This window comes from Meles meles, chromosome 13, assembly GCF_922984935.1.
Source record: "Meles meles chromosome 13, mMelMel3.1 paternal haplotype, whole genome shotgun sequence".
Lineage (NCBI taxonomy): Eukaryota > Metazoa > Chordata > Mammalia > Carnivora > Mustelidae > Meles > Meles meles.
The window spans coordinates 42,818,061-42,838,047 of NC_060078.1; the positions used below are offsets into that span (position 1 = coordinate 42,818,061).

Below are 19,987 nucleotides of genomic sequence, written 5' to 3' on the forward strand. Positions count from 1 at the left end.
TCCCTTAGGATGCTTTTTAACACCCTGGAATCAATTCAATTGCAAGATTTAAGAAAGAAAAAGCTGATCATAGGTAACAGTGCATGGCCTCAGTACTCCTCAAGAGACAAGGAAAAATGGCCCATTAATGGCTATCAGTTAGAGCTCTTCTGCAAAAAACCAGGGCAAATGAACTGAGGTACTCTATGTCCAGGCCTTCATGTCCCTGAATCAGAACCCTGCCCTGAGAACCTCTTGTAGAATGTGTTTAACTGCCAACCAGGTTAATAAGCCCCCTCTGGTCATATTGCAGGATGATTGTTTAAATAGGCCCCTTCCTCCTAACCTATCTGGGCTACTCAATGAATCGCCAGCCAGTCCAAAAAAAGAGAACACTGGCTCTGTTACTATTATTTTTCCTTATAAACCCCAAGACCCCTCTGCTCTCAGCTCAGTTGGACGTACCAGGGGCAGAACCCCCTATCATCTGGCAGCTCCACCTAAATCTGGACTACATCTTCTTAGGGAGGTTGTTAATGGGAAAATGGGCACAATTAAAGTCCATGTCCCATTCGCCATGGCAGACCTGACTCAGATAAAACAACAATTAGAACGCTATTCCAAAAACCCTTCTCAACCTATGGAAGGCTTTCAACAATTATCTATTACGTTTGATTTGACTTGGCAAGATATATACATCATATTAACTCATTCTTGCGCCTCTGAGGAAAAGAACTGTATCTGGGCAAGGCCTCAAGAATTTGCTGATGAGCTGGCAGCTGGAGATGGAGATCATTATCTGGTAGGGGGGCACTGCTGTTCCCAATAATGAACCTCCCAGGAATTACCAAAAAGAGACAGGACAAGGAAAGATGAGACCATAATCACCTGTTTAATAGAAGGAATGAAAAAAGATTCTCTAAACCTGTAAGCTTTGATAAAATTCAGGAAGTTACTCAAAGAGCTGATAAGAATCCAGCTCTATTTCAGGGTCATTCAGTAGAAGCCATCTGTAAGTATACAAATCTGGATCCAATCTCACCTGAGGGAACAACTCTATTAAATGTGCATTTTGTAAGTTGGCCCCTGACATTTGCCAAAAAATGACTAACATGACTTTAGGTCCTCTGAAGCCCCTATCCAGCCCCTACTAGAGGTAGCTACTAGAGTCCTTAATAATAGAGGTATGGCCTTACAGCAGGAAAAGGACTGGGGAGCTAAGTTGCAGGATAAAATACAGGCTCAAATATTGGCTGCTGTGTTGCAGATTCCCCCACAACACCAGACCAACTGGGGGCCAAAGACGATGCCAGTATCACAGAAAGGACCAGGTAAGACCCCATGCTATGAGTGTGGCCAAATCAGACACTGGAGTAAAGAATGTCCAAACAAATGTTTTCCATCAGGGTCACATCTTGTCTGTAAGAAGAAAGGACATTGGAAGACAGACTGTGCTCAACTCCAGAGAAAGAGGAAGACAGGAACTCACTTCCTCACCCAAGAGCAGGAACCAGAGGATCTGGCATGACGGGGCCCTCAGGCTTGTCCAGCTCCCTTTGCCATCAAGATGACTGAGCCATGTGTTATCCTGGTAATTTTATAGGTGGGAGGTAATTTTATCAATGTTCTTATTGATATAGGAGCCACTTAATCTGTTCTTATTCAGCACTCTGGCCCTACTTGTCTTTCTAACTGTAAAATTGTTGGCATAGAACGATAAACTAAAATGTGCCACCAGACAATGCCTTTAACTTATAAATCTAGAAGTCATATTGAAGTCATAGCCACTCACATTTTTCTAGTCTTTCCATCTTGTCCTACTCCATTACTTGGATGAGACTTGATGTATAAACTAGGTAGCAAGTTTGCTCCTACTAAAGAAGAGGATGGATGGCATGTTCTCTTTAACACCCACAGAATTAAAACCTTACCCCAGTATCCGTTCTAATATCTGGAAGGAGTAAATCCACAGGTCTGGGATTTCAGTGTCCCAGGATGGGCTCTTAAAACTCAACCAGTTAAAATGACCTCGAAGAACTCAACTACTATACCTCATAAAAAACAATACCCTTTAAAACCTGAGACAAAAGCTGGGAATCACTTATTGATAAGTTTCTCTTATTGATAAGTTTAGTAATTGATAATTACTAAACATGGTAATTTAAAACCTTGTCAGTCTCCTTATAACACTCCAGTCTTACCAGTAAAATAGTCAGATGGGGAATATCAAATGGTACGAAAGATTTAAGAACTATAAATGAAATAGTTGTGCCTACTCATTCACTAGTGCCAAATCCATATACTATTCTCACTCATGGCCCTGGTGATGCCAACTGGTTTACAGTACTTGATTTAAAAGATACCTTCTTGGGGCGCCTGGGTGGCTCAGTGGGTTAAGGCCTCTGCCTTCGGCTCAGGTCATGATCCCAGGGTCCTGGGATCGAGCCCCGCATCGGGCTCTCTGCTCAGCAGGGAGCCTGCTTCCTCCTCTCTCTCTCTGCCTGCCTCTCTGCCTACTTGTAATTTCTGTCTTTCAAATAAATAAATAAAATCTTTAAAAAAAAAAAAAAAAAGATACCTTCTTAGGGCACCTGGGTGGCTCAGTCTGTTAGGTATCTTGCCTTCAACTCAGGTCATGATCCCAGGGTCTCAGACTCTCTGCTCAGTAGGGAGCCTGCTACTCCTTCTTCTTTTCACTGCTGCTCCCGCTGCTTGTGTGTGCTCTCTCTCTCTGCCAAATAAATAAATAAAATCTTAAAAAAAATAAAAGACACCTTCTTTTGTATTCCTCTAAGTGAAGAAACACAGCCACTACTTGCTTTTGAATGGACCTCACTTTCAAGCTCAGAGCTTGCTCAGTGAACTTGGACAGTCTTGCTGCAGGAATTTAGACCGTCCTCACCTATTCAGGGCTGCACTTGATAAGGACCTCCATGCTATCTCCCTTTCTCAAGGGACTATAGTTCAATATGTGGAAGATATTTTAATCTGTAGTCCCACAAAAGAAACATCTGATAGTAATTCTATAACTTTATTTAATTTCTTGGCAGACAGAAGGTGTCATTTCTCCCCTAAAAAGGCACAAACGTTTAAATAGAAAGTACAATACTTGGGATATGAACCATACCAGGCCATTGCACTCTGGCTACTGACAGGAAAAAAAGCTATATTAGATCATGGACCCCCGGTTATGAAAAAACCACTCTGTACTGTCCTAAGCATGCAGGTTTTTGCTACCTTGGATTCCTGGATTTGGGCTCTTAGCCAGACTATTGTATGATTCAGTTAAAGGCCCTGATGAAGAACCTTTACTCTGGACTAAAGCCCAGCAGACAGACTTTCAAACATTTACAGCTAAGCTTTCATGAGCCCCAGCTTTGGCTTTACCAAATTTAGAAAAACCTTTCATTGTATATGTACCAGAAAAACAAGGATAAGCTTTAGGAGTTCTTACCCAGAAATCAGGAGGTGAAACAAGACCGGTGGGTTATTTTTCATAGTCACTCGATAATGTAGCACTGGAGTGGCAAGCTTGCCTTTGAGCAGTGGCTGCAAAGGCTCTCCTGATAGAGGCAGTTTCAAAACTTATTATGGAATGATCCTTGACATTGATGACTCCACATCAGCTCCAAAGTGTCCTAGAGACCAAAGGCCACCAATGGATGATGAGAGGCTGACTTACTAAATACCAGGCTATGTTTTTATTTAAAAAAATTTTTTTTTTAATATTTTATTTATTCGACAGAGAGAAATCACAACTAGGCAGAGAGGCAGGCAGAGAGAGAGGAGGAAGCAGGCTCTCCACGGAGCAGAGAGCCCGACGTGGGGCTCGATCCCAGGACACTGGGATCATGACCTGAGCCGAAAGCAGAGGCTTTAACCCACTGAGCCACCCAGGTGCCCCCAGGCTATGTTTTTAGACACACCTAAAATAATATTTAAAACCTGTCACACTTTAACCCAGCTATCCTTATGTCTGTACCTGACCATCATACTTCCAGGAATAGAACATGACTGCTCAGAGATTATTTCTCATGTTTATTCTAGCAAACCAGATTTGAAAGTTCCCCCTAATGAAAATGTAGGGGACAGCTGGTTAAAATCCACAGGTGTAGAAGGCAGTAGCTTCATGAATAGGGAGAAAGAAATGCTGGATATGCTGTAGTTAGTTTAACTAAGACCACTGAGGCAAAAGCCCCTCCAATAAACACTTCTGCTCAAAGGGCTGAATTAACAGCACTTACCTATGCTCTTCAGTTGGCACAAGGTCTAAAAATTAATATTTATACAGTCTCCAATTATGCTTTCCTGGTGCTACGTGCCCATGGGGCAATTTGGAAGGAAACGGGATTATGATCAACTCATAACTCTCCAATCAAATATGGGTCTGAAATAATTACACTTCTTGGGGCTGTACACCTACCTAAGAAGGTAGCCATAATCCACTTCTGAGGACATCAAAAAGATATGACCTTAGAATCTAAAGGAAACAACTTAGCAGACTGTGCAGCCAGGTAGGCAGCACAAAATAAATATTACGTCATACTAGTCTTGATTCCAGTAAAGTCCCTAACCCCAGTCTATTCAGACTAAGAAATTTACATAGCCCAGGAATGAGGATATTTAAAAAATGCAGGGATGCCTGGGTGGCTCAGTCAGTTAAGTGTCCACATTTGGCTCAGGTCATGATCCCAAGGTCCTGGGCTTGAGTCTGCATTGGGCTCCCATGGGGAACCTGCTTCTCCCTCTGCCTACCTCTCCCCCTGTTTGTGCTCTCCTTCTCTCTCTCTCCCCCTCTCTCTGACAAATAAATAATTAAAAATCTAAAAAAAAATCCCAAAACCATAAATTAAAAAAAAATGCATAGGACTGGCTTGTTAATCATGAGGGAAAAATCTTTATACCCCCAAATAATACCTGACATTTAAGACGGCGATCATTGGAAACATGTTCTCAAACAATTGTACTCCAGACTACTGATGGGTTTGCTACTGATTAGATTGTGCAAACTGGTATCAGATGGCTAGCTCCAGATGGACCCCAGTGGTTATGAGGAACTAACCTATGACCTTGGCTTCCTCCAGTGATAGGACATTACACCTTAGGTTCTGCCTGGATTCGTGTGCACATTATCAAAATCATCATTATCCCAACTAGTCTTCCCAATTCATTTTTTTAAAGATTTTATTTATTTATTTGACACAGAGAGAGCACAAGCAAGGAGAGTGGCAGACAGAGGAAGGGGGAGATGCAGGCTCCCCACTGAGCAAGGAACCTGATGGGGGCGTTGATCCCAGGATCCTGGGACTATAACCTGAGCTGATGGCAGACGCTTAACTGACTGAGCCTCCCAGGCGCCCATAATCTTCCCAATTTAAAATAAAGATGAACATGATCTGTTTTCCAATGGTATGACCATTTAGTATCCATTTTTGTTCCATTTGTAGGATTAGAAAGTATAATTTGGCATATCTAAGCCCTCAATAAGTACACCATGAAAGCCCTCAATGATTCATAAGACAACATCTCCTTATTTAATACTGAAACTACACAAATGCACAAAGTGGTTCTATAAAATAGAATAGCTCTAGATGTCCTAACCACAGCACAAGGAGGTACATGTGTCATTATTAAAACAGAGTGCTCTGTATACATCCCAGATCGTCACAAAAATGTCACAGGTTTACTAAAAGATATGAATACCCAATTTAAGGCTCTACAAAATCCTTCCCTCTCTTTCAATGATTGGTTACGTTCCTGGTTTGGGGAAGGACTATGGTTGACTATTAAGGGTCTCTTTGTTGGACTTCTCATTCTTATAACCATTTTAATTTTAATATATTGCTTTTTTAAAAGTTTCTCTGCTTGGTGCTGAGACTCCATCGCTACAATAACTTCACATAGATAGATGGTCCTTACCACCCACAGAGATATTTCTTTGCTGTCCACATTGGACTCAGCTACCTCCACCTTTCATAACTCCCCCCTGTATGCCCTGACTGATGATGACCCATAGGTAGGGACATCTCTCTGCCCCTGTTCAGCGGAAAGAAGCTGCAGAAGATGAGACCTTTCTGCCTTCAACAATCTTAAAGATTTAAGGGTCAAAATTGTTTGGGGGTGGGGGTGGGGGGAAATGAGGAGATAACAAAAGGGAAGCTGAGCGCAAAAGGCAAACTGACACTCCACATAACCAGCCCCTGCCCCAAGGTAGCAATGGGATATGTATGATATTCTTCAGGCACTCATGACCGCCCAAGAACAAAGAAAGGAAAAACAAATGGTCAACTGATAAAGATCACAGTCACTCAGGACAAGAAATTCTATCAGTTTGTCACTGTCTTAATGATTTACAAGAAAAACACAATCTTAATAATAGCCAGACCTCCAGGAACCTGTAGATTCAATTTCCTGGAGCCCTAACATCACCTTCCCCTCCACAGGATAAGAAACCTTATATAATCAGTCATTTCTTAGACTTATAATGCAACTTTTTCTGCCCAGGGGTCCTGTCACATGCTTTAAACAAAACACATTTTTGCACCAAAAACATTTCAAGAATTCTTTCTTGACCATTCACTCTTGGACCCAAACATCAAACTGCATCAAAATCAGTGAGGAAATGATGGACTTTAAAAAACACTGTCTCTCTCTCTCCCTCTCTCTTTTTTTTTTACCCAAAAATGATGGTAGATTTCAATTTATAGTTTCAGGAAGCACAAGAAACCCTGCACAATATAAATAAGACAAAATCCATTGTAAGCCACATAATAATAAAACTACAGAATGTTAAAATCAAAGCTATCTTAAAAGATCCAGAGCACATAGACAGTTTACCCCAAAACAATAAGAAATCAATTAAAAATTATCAGTAGCACCAGTGAAAGCTAGAATACAGTAGAATATTATCAAAAGTTTAAGGAGATTCTCACATTAAACTTTACCCACAGCTTAATGTTAAATTCAAGAATGAAATGAAATAAAATATTTTGTACTAAAAAAAGTAACAGTTTACTATTAATGGACTTCAACAAAAAGAACATTTGAAGGATATACCTCAAGAAAAAGGAGTATGATCCTTAAGCAAATATTAAATGCAATAATTAATGAGGAAAAATGGTAGACTTGTAATTATAAGAAAATGTATACTGTATAAAACTAATTATAATGTCCAAGTCTGGAGGAAAAAACCCAGAGGTAATTAAAATTTTGGACAGTCCTGACCTGAGAAAAAGCAGAGACAAAAGGAGTTACAGAGCTTTAAGATACTTAAGGGATATTTCCCCCTTAATATGTATACTATACTTTTAACTGTAATCAATAAACTAGAATTCTCCTTAAATGTCATTTGTTGCTGTCGATCTGTTGGTGTGGCCTAAAAGGATTTCAGTGAGCAGCTAGTCTATTTGCCACATAAGTGCAGCTTGCAGGCTCTAACACTCAGCCAGACCTCGGAGACTTTCAGGGTAAGAGTACTCATGGCAGAGCTAGCCACCGAGAGGGAAAGGAAAGGAAGAAGGCCTGTGGGTGATGGAAGTTCCAGGGGAAAGTAGGAACTAATTCGTGGCAAAGGGAACCCAGATTGATGGTGCCATGGAGATGCTGCAGATCTCAGCATTTGGGGGTGCCTCTTCCATCCCCTCAGCCTCAGCAAGACCCCGTGTTTTGGTGTGGTAGGTTAGGTGTGTGGTTCAGGCATGGCCCCACAGCACGGAAGTGCAGGGAACAGGGATGGACACAAATGCTGGAGATGCTCATTCCACCGAAAGGTGGGAGAGGAGCCCACGTCAGTCCCGAAGCTCAAGCTATGAACTTCTCGGGTCAAGAGGAGGAGCTGACAAGTTTGACCGCGGTCTAGCAGCAAATGTTGTTAGTCCAAGGTGCTGGCTAAAGCTGAGGTCAGCCACGGGGCCGGCATCACGGGTTCAGCCTAGCAGACACCTGAGTCAGGGGGCAGAGAGGCAAGGTCAGTGGAGAGGGAGGTGGATTCCGAGGTGGGGGCGGAGCCTGGGAAAGGCCGGCCCGGGGGGGCGGGGCCAGAGGTGGGATGAGGCCGGAATCAGGCGGCGGGGGCGGGCCTGAAGGTGGAGCCTGGCCCCGTGGGGTTTGCGCCTGCGCACGGCGGTCCCGGGGGGCGGGGCTGCGCGCGCGCGCTGCGCGGGCCCTGGAGGGCGGAGTCCAGGGCGGGCGCAGGCCGAGGGAGGGGGCACGGTGTCTCCGGAGTCAGGCGCTCCCTCAGGCCGCGAACGCGATGCTGACTGCTGCTGATCCGGCGGCGGGGCCGGTGGGGATGTGACGGGCAGTGCCTCGCCTCACCTGCGGTCCTTGGGCCCGTAGGTTACTGAGCGGCCCGCAGTCGGGCCGCGGCGGAGGAGGCAGCGTGACCTCCGCACGGTGAGAGTGGGGGTCGGGAGGGAGCCGGGGCCGGAGTTGGGGTGGGGCGGATGCCCGGCACAGTCCAGGGCGGGGGGCGCGTCAGGTCGCGGGCCCAGGCACCTGGGGTGAGACAGTGACGCTCTCCGGCCTTCCGCCCTCCCCGCACCATCTCGAGCTCTCCACGAGCTGCCTGAGGAGGGGCGAGCGTGGAGCCTGGAGGCCGGACGCCCCCCCACTCCCGGGCTGTGACAGGCGCGCCGGGGGGCCTCGGGCGCGGGGCTGTGCCTTTCTCGAAGGAGGAATCAGGGCGAGGCCAAGTTACCCTGTGATTTCAGAGCCAGGATGCTTGTGAGGTTTGACAGGGGAAAGTACCCGGTTGCCCTGAATGACGTTTTTTTTTTTTTTTTTTTTTTAAATTGGGCCAAAACAAAGACACACCCTGAAACACATCCTGACATCAAACTTTGGTGGACCACACCGTTGCCATATAGGTTCAGATGCTGCTTCTGTCTCCTTTTGACATCTCCTGTTTTTATACGTGTATTTGGTTTTTATGCTCCTACTTTTTTTTTTTTTAAATCAAAGTAAAAGGAAGAATGATTCCTTTGAGGTAGTCGTCGTCGGTGGCTAGGCTTGAGTTTGAATTTCAATAATTGCAAATTCATCTTTGTAGGCTACCCAGCCAGTTAGGCTTTCAGGTCCAAGACTAGGCCTTAGCAGTGTGGAAATTACTGATGCAGGGACTCTTCGTGGTCCCAAATTGTAATGTGAATGTTTTGCTCCCACTGGTGAGATAAAAATTGAGCTTTAGCCTTTTCGGAGTCGCCATTTGAGAAGACATTCCTTTTCTCCCTTTTTTTTCTGAGCATTAAAATGTAATGGAACGTATTAATTATGCCAGTTTTTAAAAAAATCTTTTAGACTAGTTTAAAGATTTTAGTGGTGGCAGCTCTTCTTTAACCAAAAGGAATTTAAGATACCCTTCTGCACAAAACATGTCTTATCTGCAGTCAATATATGATAACTATTTAAACATTCCTGAACGGTTTCACCGAAGTCAGTCTTCTAAGACATAATTACTGTTTACCTCTTCTGATTTCTTATAGCTCTTTAGTATTATTTCATTATTTTCTTTAGTGTTCTCAACATTGACTTCAAAGAATCTTTAGGTAAAAAAACACACACTTTCTTGAATCCTTTACCATAATTCATACTCTTACTTCAGTGTGGTATTAATATGCCATAGTGAGAAACTGCTAGAAGCCATCCTGAGGGCAGGAACTTTCCATTTAAAACAACAGCAACAACCAACCACTTACTCTGTATTTCCAGATTGAGACCTGCATTTTTTTGTTTGTTGCTTTGACTCAACTCCTTTGTGTACTGGACAAGGGGACTTTGCTTCCATCAATGACTCAGTATAGGTAATTGAGTCTGTCAATGACTCTACATTATCTGTGTTTGATAAAAGTCAAAGTCCTTCACAATTTCTGATAACTTGTGTTTCTGATTTCATTTCCACCATCTTGCCTGACATTCCATACAAAGATTACTTAAGGGTTCTCTGAAGATGACTCTTCCTTTGTGGTTTTACACTGTTCCTTCTGTTGAGAATTCTTCTCTCCCTAGTAAACAATTTGTTTTTCAAGACCTACTGAAAATGTCACCTCTGAAAATGGTCCAAACATGTTATCCCCCTTGTCTTGACTGATCCAGTAGCACATCATATATTCTACATTTAGTATTTGCCAGTTAGTAATGATTTGGTTATGTCTCTCTCCCTAAGACTTTTAGGTTTCTTCAGGGAAGGACCTTTGCAACTCTAGCATGTACTGTTATGTGGTACAGGTACTCAACTATTTATTGAATACATTTTTGAGGAATGCTCTTAATCCTGAATATAGATTTAAGATAGGCAAACTTTGTTAACTGTCTCTTTCAATATCAGAAAACATGGAAAAGGTGGATGTGCAAGGTATTTTTAAATTTCCAAGAACACAGTCAGAATTGTTCCTGGTTGGGAATGAAACCTCAGTTATGACAACAAAAAAACAATACATTTTATGATGCAAGAGTAAAAATGGCAGGCCCAGTAAGGATTGCTGCTTCGTTGATTTTAGGACTTTATTTTGAGGCAAAGTTACTTGCCCGAGGTCATGCAGGTAGAAAGGGACAGACCTCGGATACAATTTTGACTATCTGTATTTCCTTTGCCCCCAGTTTGCTAATTCTAAGTCTTAGTAATTGTTCTACAGTCTGAGTGGAAGGTTTTGAGAGTCACAGACATGTATTAGTAAAGGGGGTAAATAAATAGAATGTTGAATTTGAAGGAATTAATACATTATTTGGTTCAGATGTAAAATTTTACCTATTCGGGGCGCCTGGGTGGCTCAGTGGTTTAGGCCACTGCCTTCGGCTCAGGTCATGATCTCAGGGTCCTGGGATCGAGTCCCGCATCGGGCTCTCTGCTCGGCAGGGAACCTGCTTCCCTCTCACTCTCTCTGCTTGCCTCTCTGCCTACTTGTGATCTCTCTCTGTCAAATAAATAAATAAAATCTTTAAAAAAAAAAAAAAAAAAATTTTACCTATTAAACAACCAAAGCTCGGAAGATTGAGGTTTGAGGTTTGAGGTTTCCTAGGGTCAGTTGTACCCCACATCTCCTGACCTCATGGTTGTGTATTTTTCATTACTTCATGGTGCTTTTTGGGAAAATGAGGAAGCTGCCAATTTTCAGAGGGAGAACAAATCAGCTTGTATTTTCTCCCTCCATGAATGCTTAGCTGCCACTCTTAGGAGCTTAGAGCCCTTGAGTGGTGAGAAACATGATTATTCATCTGGGGATAGAGGAGAAACCTGACCGTCATTACTCCATTGGCCAGATAGTTTTTAACTTCAGTGCTTGGGGCCCTCTCTCCAGATGCCACATAACAAGTGGCTTCTGCTTACCATATGGAGATCCCACATACAGTTACGTTTTGATGGTAAAATGAGATTTTAACATAATAAGGTTACAGATGGTTAGTAACATGGCTAAAATTACATGTATGGCTGGTCTGTATGTGAGAGGAGCCTATCTGATTATCCCTCTGGGATAGGTTTTTTTGGGGGGAAAATGGACAGTCGTGGTTTTTGCCTCTGAAAAGCCAATTTCGAAATGTGTACTTATTGTAGTGGGCCTGATCAACTCCAACAGGCTTTTTATTTTATAAACAACTTCATGATGAAAGAAATAAGAAAAAAAAGTTTATAATTTTTCTTCTCATTTAATTCTTACCATGTATACGTGACTTTATACTATAATCAAAGCATAAATATAATGTTTGATATTTGTTTTCATATTTAATGTCTTCCTTTGTTATAATTTTTATACATTTAAGTTATACAATGTTGCAGTGAATTGAGTTACTTATTTTTAATAGTTGGACATCCAAGTTGCTTCTTGTTTTGCAAGTAATGCAGTTATTATACAGCTGTGCTGTTTTGCTTCTTTACTTTAGGCTAACGACCCAGGAGGGGGAATTACAAGGTCAAAGGGTATGAAGGTTTTTGTCACTTTTGAAAAATATTGCTGAATTTATTTCTAAAAGTTTTTTTTTAATTTATTTACACAGCCTCTGTGTTGTGATGATGGTTGACCAGTTTCATCAGACTTTTACAGCTTTTTGTTTTTTTAAAAGTTTGGTTTTTAGGGGTGTCTGGGAGTCTCAGTCAGTTAAGTGTTTGCCTTTGGCTGAGGTCATGATGCCTGGGTTTTGTGATCCAGCCCCATGCTGGGCTCCTTGCTCAGTAGTGAGCGTGCTTCACACACATACACACACACACACACACACACACACCCATGTTCTCTCTCACTGTCACTATCTCTCTCTTTCAAATATAAATAAAATCTAAATCTTTAAAAAAAAAGGTTTGTTTTTTAAAAATAGGTATAAGGGCATCTACTGTCTAACATCACTATCCACAGTAGAAAAGCAAATGCAGTATTTTTCTAGTTTTACCTTCTCCTTTGTGTGAATTGTTTGTCTCTTGCACCTGAATTTATTGGAATCTTTTTACCAATTTTCATTAGCGCTTAACATCATGAATATATGAATCTCTTAAAATATGTATCTGATCTGTTGTTATTATTGTGGGTTTGGCAGTTTTTTAAGTTATTAAAATCACTGACTTACAAAATTTTTGTGATTTCATCACTTGATTGTGAGGTCTAAGAATAAATCTCAGTCCACCATCTACGTGATATACACTTTTATTTTCTTAAGCTTCTAGAGTTTGTTTTGTTACATGTCTATATCTTTAGAAAATTATATATGCAATTGAGTTTGAATTTAATTTATGTGAATTTTATATGCTAGAGAATCACATTCTTTTTTTTTTTTTTAAGATTTTATTTATTTATTTGACACAGAGAGATCACAAGTAGGCAGAGAGGCAGGCAGAGAGAGAGGAGGAAGCAGGCTCCCTGCCAAGCAGAGAGCCCGATGCGGGCCTCGATCCCAGGACCCTGAGATCTGACCTGAGCCCAAGGCAGTGGCTTAATCCACTGAGCCACCCAGGCGCCCCGAGAATCACCTTCTTAAAAATATCTGAGTTTCTGTTGGTTAAGCGGCTTTTTTCCTTCCTGAACTTGGATAGAAAACAAAACAAAACTAATCTAGTTTTTTTTTTAAATAAATAGGTACTTGTTTTTAAATAAATTATAGTAAATTTCAACAAATGAAAATTTCAGGAAAGCATACTTTGGTTAATTGAAGTTTTTGTTGATTCATGGTTAACCAGAAGGTTATTTCTGATTTAACTCTTATTGTTAATCATTCTAAAACATATGAGAGTCAGACTTGGTAATCTGCTTCCTTTGAGGAGTGAGATATTCTAGATAGATGAGATATCCCAGGGTAGTAGTTAACATCGAGTGAATGCTGGATACTGTGCTGGTACTTGGCATTGAGTTGCTTACTTAGTTCCCAGAACAACCATGAGTAGGTTGTTTTCATATCCTCACTTTGCAAATGAGGAAACTTAGAGAGGTAAAGTGACCTGCCAAAGGTAACACAGCTAGTAAGCAGTGGAACTGGAACTCAGTCTGCCTACTTTTAAAAGGCTTTGTTTGAGAACTGTATTATCTTAATTTCTGTGCTAAGGATTCGAACTTTATCTTGTAGGCATTGGAAAGATATTAGATGTTTCAAAGCAAGAGGATAATAGGATATGTCTTTTAGGGAGTTGGCTGATGTAGTGGTGTGGAAATATATTGAACTGTTTTCTGATAGGAAGTGGTTGAAGAGGTCATATGAGAAAGGAAGCCTGAAATGCAAAGTGGCCTTGGAGATCAGGGGATATTATGGAAAGATACAGGACTTGTAAGTCACTGATTTACAAGAGTGTGGGAAGCTGGAGTGTTGATTTGGAAAATATGAAATAGGGTAATGACGGATGAATATGTACTTCCAGCACGTCATTATGTTTCTTTCATTGCATTGACTATGATGTATTGCACCTAATCTAGTGACACATCTACCTGCCCCACTGGATTATGTGCTTCTCAAGGATAGGGACAGAGTAGAAAGCATGATCTAATACAGAATGAGCTAATTCAGGAAGATGGTAGAAGACTGAATTGGGGGTGGGAAACACCAAACCACCTAAATCAAATAGTGCCTGGAGAAAGAGGAGCTCTAGAAAGTGGCAGCTGTCAGGGAGGAGCAGGGAGAGCAATCAGTGCCAGACTGGGGAGGAGTTTTAAGGAGAGGGAAGTACTTAAAAAGTAAATACAGAATGCTACTTCAGGCTACAAACAGTTCTAGTTGTTGTGTCTAGTGTGATATGCTGATGACCTGCAGTTATATATAACTCAGTCGTCTTTGTTACTTTTTCCTCCCATACCTTTCTCAGAGTATCCTGTGGTTTCCTGCTTCTTTAAGCTTCTAACACTTGCTACTGGTGCTGATGCTGGGATGTGACACACCCTCTGGAGAGCAACCAGTTAGAAGTCTCTTTCCTTTTTACGTGAGTTGACAAATGAGTATGTTAGGTGTAATCTGTGAGTTTTCAGCTCTTCTCTGCTGAGTTGATTGCTTTTCAGTGTTCCCCCAGTTACTTCTCTGGCTTTCAAGATTTCTGATTGTTTTGAGATTTAGAACCCTTGAGAAGCCAGAGGATTCTTAAAGACTGGATGCGTGAAAGCTGAAGTTTTTCACTTGTTTTCTTTTCCATCTTGATCAGTTTGAATATAGTTGGGTCATCTTGAAAGATTGTTGATCTTAAAAATGCCCGGGACCATCATTCCAAATAATTAAGCATCTCTGCTCTCTTTGAACAGCTCTTAGTTATCTAAGGTGTGGGAGCTTGTTTTAAATTTCCTTGGTCAGTTCCAAGTAACTTATTTTGTATGACTGGTTTTCTTTCTTTCTTTTTTTAATATTTAATTAATTTATTTGACAGAGAGAGAGAGAGAGAGAGCGAGAGAGGGAACACAAGTGGGGGGAGAGAGAGAAGCAGGCCCCCTGCTAAGCAGGGAGCCCTAGGCAGGGATCAATCCCAGGACCCTGGGATCAAGACCTGAGCTGAAGGCAGATGCTTAACCCACTGAGCCACCCAGGTGCCCCATATGACTGGTTTGCAAAGAGCCATTTAGAAAAGGAATTCATGTTTGATTTCTTCTGCTGTTATTTGCTTCAGAGCATCCTTACTCTTCACTCTCTGCCTTCTTCCCAGTTTTCATCTGGCTGGTTTCTGTACTTGGTAAGTACAGTAAGGGGAAAAGAGAAAACAAAAATGGATGATTACTTTTCTCTTCCCTTTTCTGTAATTGTTACCACACTCTTCACCACAGTCACTGCTCCTAACTGTCCAATTTGTCATGACCCCTACCCCATATCTTCAATTTTGTGTGTGGGAATGGGAGATGCAAGATCGCTTTTTAGCTGAGGAATGCTGGATGTCTCAGGGTTTTGGTCCTTTTGTAATGTGATATATCTTAGTAGGCGCTTTCCATTCCCTGGCAACCTACTTCTCTTTAAATGTTTATTTTATTTATTTATTTATTTAAAAAACCTTTTTTTATTTACTTGACAGACAGAGATCACAAGTAGGCCACCTCTCTTTAAAATACAAAAAATAAATTTAGGCCCTCTTTCTTTGAATTAATTCCCATTCATTCTCTCTCTCCCTTCTTTCCTCCCTCTCTCTCCCCCTCTTCCCTCCCTCTCCCTTTTCCTCTCCTTCCTTCTCTCCCCCTCCTTCTCTTCTTCCTTTCTCTCTCTGTCCTCCTCTCAGTTTCCTCAAATATACCCCTGCCCCCATACCAAGACCATAATCTTGATGACAGAGCCCCTAGAGAATACACTAGGGACAGCTAACTCAGGCAGACACCAGGAGGTACTTTGAGTTTTGTTGTCATCATATTAATGATATTTGGTTGCAGCCTGAGTGCTTTGGGGAAATTTGAGAGCTTTCTCTGACCATTATGTCTTGGCAGCCAGTGTTGGGTTGGCAGTTACAGTTTTCTCTGACAATCATAGTTTAGAAAAGCAGGAACTATTTGTAAGAGCTATTTAAGTATAGAATGGGTCTGGTGATGTTTTGATCTGAGTTCGTAGGCCAGGTTATAGGAGATATATCCAGGGAGTGGGGAAGCAAAGGTGGCTTTTTTTTCTTTTGTATTTCCTTTTATTTTTATTTTTAAAAAATTCCTCAGATTTATTTTTTTCATTTCATGATTGCTTTTGGCTTTCAGCATTTTCCCAGGCCCTGAGAAGTTCCGCTGTATAAAACCCTCAACCCAGGGGCGCCTGGGTGGCTCAGTGGGTTAAAGCCTCTGTCTTTCACTCAGGTCATGATCCCAGGGTCCTGGGATCGAGCCCCGCATCGGGCTGTCTGCTTGGCAGGGAGCCTGCTTCCTCCTCCTCTCTCTGCCTGCCTCTCTCCCTACTTGTGATCTCTATCTGTCAAATAAATAAATAAAATCTTTAAAAAACAAACAAACAAAAAAAAAAACCTCAACCCAGGCTTTCAGACGAAATATTGAGTCTAGATTTTCCTGATTCATGCTATCCAGCCATTCAAGAAATACCCACTGAGCCCTTGCTAGTAATAGTGCAGTGAAGAGAACACATTTTTTACCCCTGTGGAACTTTCATCCTAATGACAAGATACAGAAAATGAATAAGTGTATATATAATATGTGGGTTATTATAGTGCTTGGAGGAAAAGCAGAAAAAGGAAGCATGCAAGGAGGATACTGCTGTGTTATATAAGATGGTTAGAGAAGGCTGCAGTGAAGAATGGTATTTGAGCAGTTCTAAGGAAGAAGTGAGATAGTGATCTAATTTGTGCAGGTATTAGGGGAGAGAATGAGGAAGATGAAGTGAGTGTGAATATCTTGTAGCTGAAGCATGCTTGTATTGTTTGAGAAGTGGCAAGTAGAAATGCACACTGAGGAGAGTAATTAGTGGAAGATGAGGTGGGGGGGCCACAGGTCGTGCTGGGGGAGAGGGTACATGAATGATCATTTTTGGCCTCGTAGGCCAGTAGGACTTTGGCTTTGACTCTGAAAGAGGGAAGCACTGAAAGCTCTTTGACTTGTTTTAAATAGACTTCTCGGGGTGCCTGAGTGGCTCAGTGGTTTAAGGCTTCTGCCTTCGGCTCAGGTCATGATCCCAGGGTCCTGGGATCGAGCCCCACATCAGGCTCTCTGCTCAGTGGGAAGCCTGCCTCCGCCTCTCTCTCTTCCTGCCTTTCTGCCTACTTGTGATCTCTGTCTGTCAAATAAATAAAATCTTTAAAAAAATTTTAAGTAGACCTCTCAACAGTTATGTAGAGAATATCCAAGACTAGGTATAATGAGATTGTTCAGGAGGCTCCAGCAGCAATTCAAGGTGGGAGATCATAGTGATTTTTGGCAGGGTTTGGGAGAAGCACTTAACAATTTGTATACATTCGGAAAGCAAAGCCAACAGCATTTGATGGTGGATTGGATGTGGCCATTTGTTGGTTTTGTCCTGAACAGGTAGAAGAATGGAGTGGCCATTTACCAAGCTGCGGAAGACTTCAGATAAAGCAGCTGGGAAATAATGGGCTTAATTTGGATGTGTTAAGTTAGCAATTCAAGTGGAGATACTTGTCCAGACAACGAGGTATACATCTGCGATTCAGGCCAGAGGTCTGGGCTGAAGATAACATATTTCCAGTCACTGACATAAACATAGTGTTTAATACCCTAGGAACTGATTGATAATCTAGGAAGGAATTGTGGCTGGAGAAGAAGCCCAAAGATTTTGCCTTAGGTTTCTGTAATGAGCTAGAGCTAAGAGAATAAGAGTAAGCACTCCATGAAGAAGGAGGAGAATTAAGAGCGAATGGTATCCCTGAAGCCAAGTAAATGTTTTAAGGAGGGAGTGAATGAATAGCTGTGTCAGATGTTATTAGATCCAGGACTAGGATATGACGGTTAGATTTAGCAATACAAAAATCATTAGTGACTGTAAGAAGTTCCTGGTGGATTAGTGGTGATGAAAACTTTATTGGAGGGTGTTTAAGAGAGAACTGTAGGAGAAGAACTGGAGACAACTAATTCTTTCAAGGAGTTTGCTATAAATTGAAGATGAGAGAAAGAGGGCAATAGCTAGAGGGGATGTGGAGTCAAGGAATTGTTATTATTTTTTTTTTTTAAAGATGGGTGCTTTTCTAGTATATTTGAATAAATACAAAAATATTTATAGCTGATGTAATGATCCAGTGAAAAAAATTAGGGAGCTATTTCTTTGAAAATAATAAATGAAATTAATCTAATCCTAATCTGCGAACCCAAGGCCTATTATTATCATATATATATGTCTTTATGTATTGACCTATTTCTTTCAAATTAAGACAGCAGCTAGTGGGGAGAGGTGTTAAAGAACACCTCCTACCTCCAATTTGGCAAATTTTTATCAGTTCAAAACTAGTTTTATATGTGAGTAACAAAGATTGTGTTTTTTTGTTTTTTTTTGTTTGTTTTTTGTTTTTTGGGCTTTTTGTTTTTGTTTTTTTGCTAACCTATTTTTGTCTGGTAACTTCTCCCTGTTTATCGTTCTCAGCATTTTTGCACAGTGTTTTCCCTGTGGTTCTAAATTCTGTTTTGGTTCTAAATTCTGTTTTGTCCAGTATGGTAGTTTTACTGTTAAGTACTTTTTAAAAAAGGAAAAAAAAATTATTTAATTAAAAAAAAAACTTTTAAAAACGTAAGTGAAGTATTTTTAAGAGAAAGATTTGATGGCCATTCTTTTTCCTTTTTTTCTAATGTACCTGACCACGCTTTTTCTGTAATTGCTTCTAATTACTGAGTTGATGTTTGAGATGAGTTCAGAAACTTATGTTGAAAGCCCATATTACAGTTACATTACTTTATATGCCTCCTCCTGTGGTTCATTTATGTTTGAGTAAATAGTTGTCAATATTTAGTGCTGAAGCATTAACTGAAATCACTTTTTAATCTTCATTGGTCTCCCTCCAGATTTTCTTTCCTTAGCCACTTATCCATACCACTGACTTTTGAATTTCTGAAACACAGATCTGATAAGGTCTTACTGTTGCTTAAAAATCTTTTGTGGTGGGGCGCCTGGGTGGCTCAGGAGGTTAAGCTTCTGCCTTCCGCTCAGGTCATGATCTCAGGGTCCTAGGATCCAGCCCGCATCAGGCTCTCTGCTCAGCAGGGAGCCTGCTTCCCCCCCTCTCTCTGCCCACCTCTCTGCCTACTTGTGATCTCTGTCTCTCTGACAAATAAAAAAAAAAAATCTTTTGTGGCTTTCTGTTGTCTGTGGAAGTCAGACACCTTTTTTTTTTTTTTTTTTCTTCTTGTCCACCTACTGCCTACACCTGCACTCTGCTTCAGGGGATTTAGAATGCTTCTTATGGGTTCTAATGCATATTTGATGTTTCTTATCACAGGGTAATGGTTGATTTGCTGTCTGTGTACAGAAAGTCCTTCCCTTGATGTGCCCTTTATCTTCTGTCATGGTTCCATGAAGACGAGAAACTCTTTGACATTTCTATGCTTTTGCACATAATACCCCTTTTTTCCAGAATACCATCCAACTCCTTAACTACTTTGCTAAATCAGCTCATCTTTTAAAAAATCCAAATAAGGGGATGCCTGGGTGGCTCAGTGAGTTAAGCCTCTGCCTTTGGCTCAGGTCATGATCTCAGGGTCCTGGGGTGGAGCCCCACATCGGGCTCTCTGCTCAGTGGGGAACCTGTCCCCCATCCCCTGCCTGCCTCTCTGCCTGTTTGTGATCTCTTTCTGTCAAATAAATAAATAAAATGTTAAAAATAAAAAATAAAAATCCAAATAAGTCCCCTCTTCTAGAAAAGCTTCTAGGCATATTTTTACCATGCCTCCTCTACCCGTCCTCCATTGTATTTTTTGTTACCTGTATTCCTGTAACATTTGCAGGTATTTTGTTGTAATATTTGTTGTACTTTACTCTGTTTGCTGTCATGACTGGTCTCCCTTGCCTCAGCACCAAACTTATAGTCACTCAATACATTTTTGTTGAATGAATGAGTAAAGTAGATGATTATTCAACACTGACCCAGTTTTGATTGACCCATTTGGTTGGACTTTTTACATCAGTTTAATTTATAAAGATTATA

At 41.2% G+C, this 19,987-nt stretch overlaps 1 protein-coding gene across 8 annotated transcripts in view; it reads left to right on the forward strand.

Annotated features, from left to right (window-relative positions):
* Positions 1-8,164: 8,164 nt before the first annotated feature.
* CCSER2 (coiled-coil serine rich protein 2) overlaps positions 8,165-19,987 on the forward strand; it is a 200,079-nt gene continuing 188,256 nt past the window's right edge. For 6 of the 8 annotated variants that reach the window (XR_006821225.1, XM_046026968.1, XM_046026972.1 and 3 more), the window contains exon 1: positions 8,165-8,373. The gene's annotated coding sequence lies outside the window, so the exon portion shown is untranslated. Of the gene's footprint in view, positions 8,374-14,248; positions 14,363-19,987 lie in introns of all 8 variants that reach the window. The other 2 variants (XM_046026970.1, XM_046026969.1) reach the window with 1 other exon arrangement.